Source organism: Grammomys surdaster, unplaced genomic scaffold (assembly GCF_004785775.1).
Source record: "Grammomys surdaster isolate TR1022 unplaced genomic scaffold, NIH_TR_1.0 121255, whole genome shotgun sequence".
Lineage (NCBI taxonomy): Eukaryota > Metazoa > Chordata > Mammalia > Rodentia > Muridae > Grammomys > Grammomys surdaster.
The window spans coordinates 23333-32184 of NW_021617072.1; the positions used below are offsets into that span (position 1 = coordinate 23333).

Consider the following 8852-nt stretch of genomic DNA (forward strand, 5'->3'; position numbering starts at 1 on the left):
GTAAAATTCTTGATGTTTTTGCTTTTCATAGCTCTGCAGTATTCAGTTGTTTAGATGTATCACATTTTCTTTATCCATTCTCCATTTCCTTTTCTGTACTATATTCTTGTATTAAAATGCCCAAGTTAGAAGGACAGTGCTCATGTACATGCTGAGCTCCAGTGAGTAACAGTTTTTTATCACAAACTTGAGGAGCCTGTGGCTTTCCATCAGGATGCACACTAACTGACGTTTTCTGCAGGACCAGCAATGAAAGAGCTAAAGGTGATCCAGCCTAAGAAATCAGTTTTTGTTGGTGCTGGAGAGTCAGCCACTCTGAATTGCACAGTGACATCTCTGCTCCCTGTGGGCCCATCAGATGGTTCAGGGGTGTAGGACAGAGTCGACACTTGATATATTCTTTCACTGGAGAACACTTTCCCAGAGTAACAGATGTTTCAGATACTACAAAGAGAAGCAATCTGGACTTTTCTATACGCATTAGTAATATTACTCTTGCTGATGTGGGTACCTACTATTGTGTGAAGTTCCAGAAAGGACCATCAGATCCTTACATTGAGATTCAGTCTATAAGTGGCACTGAGTTGTTAGTATTTGGTAGGTACTACATTTTACTTTTCATCCTTGGTTTCTTTTACAAGTCCAAGTAGTGTCCAATACTCTGTGAACAACAAATAGGAAACATATGTAGAAGGGACCATAACACACATTGGTTCACTTCACCCCATTTCTGGACTAAGGAAGTTGAGAAGGAGAGAGGACATAATATGTGTAAGAGGTTTCCTCTTCTGGGAAATGGTTGTAAATACATTTGTTTGTCTACTACACCGAACTTATATTTCTCAGTCTATATCAGATTAGTAGCTGCAGAAAGACCATGACAGAAATGACTACTTTATCCATGGACAGAATAAGACCAGGCCTACTGATTCCATAGTGTAATTTTATACCTGATTAAGTCTTCTCTTTCTGTCCAAACAACCTGGGGCATAGACATGCCATGTCCAACTCTAGATATCAACAAAGATGGAAGGAATCTGCCAGAGAGGAACATTTTACACAAGATGTATGTCTCCTTCCTCCCAAGAAAGAAAGTACATCAAGCAGGAAATTATAGAACAGGGTTAGAGTCCATTTTCTCATTTCCTCATCATTCCCAGCACATTGAAAATTCCAGAGATACCCACATTCTCTGTGGAATCTCTCATCTTTTTTTTGGATTTTGTCAGCAAGCTAGGCCTTAGACTTGGGACTATCAGAGAGCATTTTGTATCAGAGATCTATTCTCACAGGCACTGAAGGATTGAGACAATGTTTACTCTCTACCTGTGAGAAATGCTCCATGTGGGTCACATTCAATCACCAGCTGAGGCAGCCAGATGCTCATTTTGAATTTCCTGACAGGAGCATGACATCTTCTATATAAGTCTTGATATGAAGAATTTTAAAGCATGAAGGACAGTTAGTCAAATTATCAAGCCTAATCTGGTTAGAGAAGTGAGACCTGTATGCCAGTGCCCTGTCCATACCACACTACCAGTTAGTGTTGAGATCTGTCATGGAATCTACCTCATCCCTGACTATACCACCTTGCTATCCTCTCAAGAGGCACTATCTCCACTTAGGTGCCTGATTCACAAGAGATGTTGAAGAAGGATTCATGAATCCAGCCCCATTTTTTATTCATCACCACCTACAAAGTTTCAAGATTTTCCCCAAACTCAGATTGTTATATGCAGTAATTATCAGAAAGCTACCCAAATGTCAACAATACTTTCACCCCATATTGTATGTGAATGTGTTCCCTATTGGAAACAATAGGGCAAGATATAGAAATATCATATTTCACATTGTAGGACATGACTATTTCATTTGTTTTTATTTTTGTCTATGAATACAGTAGTTAGTCATTCATAGTTAGCAGCCACATAAGTCCAGAGTGGACTTGCTCTACTACTCACTATGCTGGCCATAAAGAAACATGCCCTCTCAAAAAGAGGGCTGTTGCATTTGAGAGTGAACTACTTTATAAACATGTTACCATTTCCCCACTTGCATGTGGTGTAGCAATCTTCTCACAGCTGTTCAGTGAAGAGAGACAAGGAGAATAGTTTCACCGTGAATTCATACATATCATTTACATGGACAATAAAGTTCTAGGAAATAAAAAAATATAGGAAATCCCAACCAGCAAGTGACTGAGGTAAAATACAGTCCAGAGTTTCCAGCAATCCTAGCTTCATGTGCCATGTCATTTATTATAAGGATGCTCTTAATGATGCTGGTGGACAAAGGGGGAGTAAATTGCAACAGCTATATACTACACCTCTGTTATGTCATTTTCTCAATAATCATGTTCTATAAAAGTGAGTTAACTTCTCCCCTTTAGAGAAGACTTTGAGGTTCATAGAAGGACCACATGGGAACAGGTAAAGAAGGGGCATGTGTTGAATACAACCTCTGCTTCATAGAGTAAAACAGCACACATGCTTTTCTTCTTACATAACTTATTCTCTAAGCATCAATCACAAAACACAGCTGCCAATTGTTTTCAGTATTGAAAATTGAAGAAGAAGTACTAACTAAGGAATCTTCCTGCTCTAAATGGGATTTCAATAAAATTACGGGAGCAGGGGGTTAACACAGGACACACCTCCCACAAGGTAGCTCGGAGAATCTGCCTGCCTTTCTCTTTCAAGAGCCTGGGAGTAACAGCGCCACCGCTACTAGACCACAACAGAACCTTTCTAGGACTTGTTAAGATGATAAACTGTCAAATGCAGAATTAAAATAACAATTTCCATCAGGGTAAATTTTTAGTATTGTCTTGCAACAATATTGTATGTAAAACCAGGATAAAACCTGAACTGCTACTTCCTGATGAGCTATACCTACAAGTTGGGAAGTTTAAAAAAAATATATATTTTAAAAACAAACAAACAAACAAGAAAATAGTGAGGAAACCCAGAGAAAGGCTTTTATCACATTAAATGAACATGAAAAACCCCGAGCAGTCTTGCTTATGAAACCCAGACAGTCTTGAGCTCATGGTTCTGACACGTAAGTGCTAGGATCGCAAGAGATGATGGCATCATCATGTAAAATCTATGAAACTACATGTTATATATACATCTCCTGTTTCCTAGGTACGAGGGACACATAAATGTTTAGTGGAACCAGTCTGAAGCCAATATGCAAAAAAAAACAAAAAACAAAACAAAAACAAGAAAACAGAGCAAACAAAACAACAACAAAAATACATAAACATAGCTGCATCCAAAGCAGAGTAGGTAATGCTTGGCTCTTGTCACCTACCTCTAACCAGACAATATACCCTGATATATACAGGCAGGGAGGAAACGCCAAGAAAGTGTTTATGCTTTTCAATACCTCTGTTAGTGTTGCCAAACCACCCTCCATTAAAAAGTCCTAGCCAACAGTGGAGGTAAACTGTCTGTTATTTCACACATCTGTTTGCATCGATGCAGGACAGAGGACAAGCCTACAGCAGAGGTTTTCAGGGTGTTACTGTCTCCCTTAACCTATCTTGCTACTCCTTTCTTAGACTGCTAGAAACCCCGAAGCCTGCGGTCACACCGGATGGTGTCATGATTGTGTTGCCTCTGGCTTGGTTATTCCCACCAGGCTGCTATCTGTGATCAGATGTGGCACAGGTCTGTTTGGTTCTGAGGCAAGTGGATCAAGTCATTGCACTGTGCTTTTTTCCGATCGTGTCTGCTCACTGTCAACTTATTACAGGCATCATAATAAAAGCTAGACAATGTCTTTGTGGGAAAAGAGACTTAATGTAATTGAAAGACTTTTCCAATAGAAAATGAAATATTGAAAATAATATCTATTTTTTAGCTTTCAGCATTTGATGGTGCTTTGTCGTGGTGTCTGCTGGAAGTTACTGCCATTATAGGGATTTTCATTAACCTCACTTTGAAAGAACCTTGCTTGTTAGCTTCTTTAGATCTCTAAACAGTTTGTTAGTGATGGTAAATTCTGTAGGAGGGTCTATTCTGAGCCATTAACTTCCTGTAAGGGGAACATGGGCTGGTTATCAGAAATACCACTGAAGCAGGGTGGGCTGAGGGTGGAGGGTTGGGCGTCTGTCTTGAGAATTAAAAACTACGAAACACTTTTGTATACAACTGAATTTTTAAAAAATAAACACATTTTTAAAGATGTTGAATTTTCCCCCTTATTGGGAATTCTTAAAAATAAATGCATGCACATTTCAAAAAAAAAAAAATTGAAGAAGAAATAAATCAGATTATACAGGAATCTAGGTCCCCTGGAGCAAAGGCCTCTTTCTTCCCAGAGCTAACTAGATAAGAGGTCTATCAGAGAATTCCTCAAGTTGTATTCTTAGGGTAGAAATAGAGCAATGTCAGTGGGGTGGGTTCAGTGGAAGACAGCAGCTTTCTTTTTGGAAATGAATGTGAAGTTACAGGCAATGATCTCTGAGATACAGTGGGTGTAATAGACAGTTTTTGTTTCAGACTCAGTATTTTAATCTGTAGCATAGTGATGATCACAGATTCTTCAGAGAGAAAGGCTTGTCCTCTGTATATCTCTCAACACAACAGAATATCGAAACACAGGTGGTATATCATGGCTATTAAACCTAGGACAACTCATTGAACCTGATCCTTAGTTTTCCTTCTTCAGAATGAAGTTACCTGTGACCATTTTGGGGTGCTATGACCACCCAGAGAAATAGTTAGTGTTTCTCCCTGTTTGCCAGGCATCAGGAGGGCATGGGATGAGAAATCTTACTCTTCGTACAATGCTTAATTTCCTTTTTGATGATGATGACAGCCATGGCCAACGGTTTTGTCATGAAGACAGCCATGAAAAAAGAGAAAACAAGAACATATTTTTCACTTGTTGTAGCAGGGTCATTAGAAGAATCAGAAATGCAATGGTCCTCAGAAAAAAGGACCAAATCTAAATGCCTGGATATGCTTCCCAGCACTGCTCCTCTTTGATATTTATCAAGGACAAGATCTTCAACATAGGATACTCTCTCACTGCTAGCACAGAATATAGACTTCCTCTAATGAAGGAATGAAGTCATACAACATACTCAGAGAAAATGCTGACAGTTAGGAAATGTTTCATCATGCAAGTGTGCCACTAATGGGTCATGTGATCTTGGACATTCCACTTTCCCTATTTAGACTTTTGGTTCATTGAAATGAACTTAGTATATGTTGTCAGCTCTTCACCTAGCTGCTTTTGTAATTTCCTGAGAAACTAAGAGAAATTCCAGGTCCATGTTCCTTTAGTTGTTTTGCTATTGGTCTTGGTATCTTAAATATCATATACATGATTTGAGGCAAAAGGAGATATTTGGAATTACTCCCTTGATATATCTGTGAGGACACCAAGCTGAGACATGACAACTCTTCATGCTTCAGAACAGCAAGGTCCATCCTGCTTCACACAACCTCCTAAAACCAAGTATTGTACTAGAGACAATTTTCAGTGAGTAGATCCAAGGTCCCTAAAGTCCAAACAAGAGAGAGTCCTCTTCAACTCTAATGTCAGGGCAAATCTTTCCTGTATTGCATGTGTTTGCATTTGAACAATTTCTGAGACCAGAAATTTCTTCCCTTTACTCAGAAATCCATGTTAGTTATACAGAAAATCAACATCTCTGTGCTTCTCCAATTTCGTGGTCATTTGCTCTATATAATTAGCCCTTCTGGAGGAAGTAATTATACTGTGAAAGCTGCTGTGATACTTGGTGAAATGATCACCATGAAAAAGCAGGATCTCAGAGTATAAAAACTTCTGCTCCTTAGGTGTGATTTTCATGGAAGTCCCAGGAACAAAGCAGAAATACATATTATTGTCTCTGATTGGTTTTTCATGCACACAAATGGCAAAAACAATAAGTGTGTTATCCTCAAAGTAGTAACAAGTGCAGTGAGGAGGAAGATTTCCGTGCACATACTTAGCCATGAGATTCTACCTTCATTTTCATCTTCCTATGTTGAGAATTTTTTCTCTTATTATTATTATTAAATCTGTTTTTACAGTCTAGTTGCTATCCCCTTACTGGTTCACCCTTCAACAGTTCCTCATCCCATTCTTCTTCCCCAGTCTCGTAGAGGATGTCTCCACCCATCCCCACTCTACCAGACCTCAACACTCCCTGAGGCCTCAAGTCTTTCTAGGGTTATATGCATCTTTTCTCACTGAGGCCAGATCAGAAAGTCTTCTGCTGTATATGTGTCAGGGACCTCATATCATCTAGTGTATTCTGTCTGGTTGGTGTCTCAGTTGGTGACTCAAGATATCTTGGGGATCCAGGTTTGTTGAAAGTACTGGTCTTTTTATGGGGTAGCCCTCATCCTCAGATTCTTCCCGCTGTTTCCTAATTCAACCAAAAGGGTCCCCAAATTCTCTCTGTTGGTATCTATATCTGACTTTTTCATCTGCTTTTTGGGCCTCTCTGCAGGCAACAGTGCTAAGCTCCCGTCTGTAAGCACACCAAAGCATCAATAATAGTATAAGGCCATAGAGCCTCATGTTGATCTGAATCCCAATTTGGGTCTGTCACTGGTCCTCCTTTTCCTTAGTTTCTTCTCTATTTTTGTCCCTCCAGTTCTTTTAGACAGGAACAATTCTGTGTCAGAGTTTTTGACTGTAGGATGGCAACCCCATTCTTCCACTTGATGCCCTGCTTTTCTACTGGAGGTGAACTCTACAATTTCCCTCTTCCCACTGTTGGGCATTTCATTTAAGGTTCCTCCCATTGAGAGCTGAGCATCTCTTACCTCCCAGGTCTCTAGTACATTCTAGAGCCCCCCCCACTCCTAACTTCTGAGGTTTTCTATTTCTATTCTTTCTTCTGGCTCTCAGGGCTTCACTCCTTCCCTCCCTATACCTCATCATGTTACCCTTTTTCTTTCCCCGTCTCCTCTCCAACCCAGATCTCTCCCACTCTTTACTCCTGTGATTGCTTTCTTCTCACTTCCAGTGGGGCTCAGGCATCCTCACTTGGATCATTTGTCTTGTTAACCTTCTTGAGTTTCGTAATGTGTATCCTGGATATTCTGTATGTTTTTGACTAATATCCACTTATTAGTGAGTACATGTCCTTTGGGGTCTGATTACCTCACTCAGAATGTTATTTTCTAGTTCTATCCATTTTCTTACAAAACTCATGATGTCCTCATTCTTAATAGCTGTTTAAATGAACCACATTTTCTCTATCCATTCTACCATTGTGGGAGATCTGGGTTGTTTCCAGTTGCCGGCTATCACAAATAATGCCACTAGGAACATAGTGATACACACGTCCCCATCAAATATTGGGGAATCTTTGTGTATAAGCCCAGAAATGGTAGAACTGGGTCTTCAGGTAGATCTACTTGCAATTTTCTGAGGAACATCAAGATGGATTTTGAGAGTTGTCATAGCAGTTTGCAATCTCATCAGCAATGAAGAGTGTTTCTCTTTGGCCACATTTTTGCCAGCATGTGTTGTCACCTGAGTTTTTGATCTTAGGTATTCTGATTGGTGTAAGATGGAATTTCAGGTTCACTTTGACTAGTATATCCCTGATGACTAAGAACTTTGAACATTTCTTTAGGTGTTTCTCATAGGCTGAGGTTTTCAATCCAGTTTTTATGGAAGGGTATTAGGAAAAGCATCAGCTCAGGACCCCATCAAAATCTACCTATCAGTCCAAAGAAAATTTATTTTCCCAGAAGGATAGAGGTCAGTGAATAAAAGACAAAGACAGCAGATAGAGGGTGATAGAGAAAAGTAAAGGAAAGCAGGGAGGAGTCTTTTTCCCAGATAAGTAAGGAACTGCCTCTGGATAGAGAGGAAACAGATGTAACATATAGGAAAATGGCAATTAATACAGGTAAAATTGGAAATCCTGTGTTCTGATGAAGTGTTCAATTTTAATTGAGAATATTAATTGTGCGAGCCAAAAAAGGAGTTTTAATTTCTGGACTTCAATATTTTGATTGCTGGACCTTGGTAATCAGCCTCAGGAGGAGGAAGTGGCCAAATACAAAAGAGTTCTTAGTAGCTAGGTTTTGGAATGCAATCTATTGGCTTTTAGAAAGGTATAGGGATAAGGGAGAAGGGCAAGGTCTGTCCAACCCATGCTCATATGGACCAGAATTCCATCAAAATGGATATTGATGCATTTTAGTTAAAGATTGGGATTTAGTTAATCACTTGTTGAGTGTCAGATGAATTTTGACTTTAACTTGTCTAACTTCTCCACCCACATACATTCTGATCTTAATCTTACCAAAGGTTTGGTTACTTAAAATCTCAGCAGTAGGAAATCATCAAGAAACTCCCAATGAATTGTGACTGGGTATATTTCCTCAAACCTGTAGGGATAGAGTGACGTCAAAAAGCCCTTGTTTATCTTCCTATCTGGTGGGTCATTTAATAAGGAATCATATATGTACAAATACGATTGTGTATAATTGTCAAATGCAGCTTGTTACACATAATAACACAGCACAAGACATCTATAAGACATGCTGTCTTCCTTCCAACAGTCCAATACTATGTGTGATTTTTGGACTAGAGATTGTCTGATCAGTGGGATTGCATCTGTTTCCCTTGAGATTAATATTTTTAAAAGAAACCAAATCTGACTTTATTGATATAAGGTGATCCCCCCTGCCTTTTTTTTTTTTTACTTCAGACTAAGTATAATTGAAACCTATAAATGACCATGCAATGCAGATGGTTAGACTTAGACTCTCCATTTTAAATTCAGTTCTTGACCTAGACTAGATATAAGGCATACAGGTAGAAAGAAAGAAAGAAAGAAAGAAAGAAAGAAAGAAAGAAAGAGA

General features: G+C 39.1%; 1 pseudogene; it reads left to right on the forward strand.

Annotated features, from left to right (window-relative positions):
• The first annotated feature begins 249 nt into the window (after positions 1-249).
• The window catches only part of LOC114636026, a 10738-nt pseudogene continuing 2135 nt past the window's right edge, over positions 250-8852 (forward strand).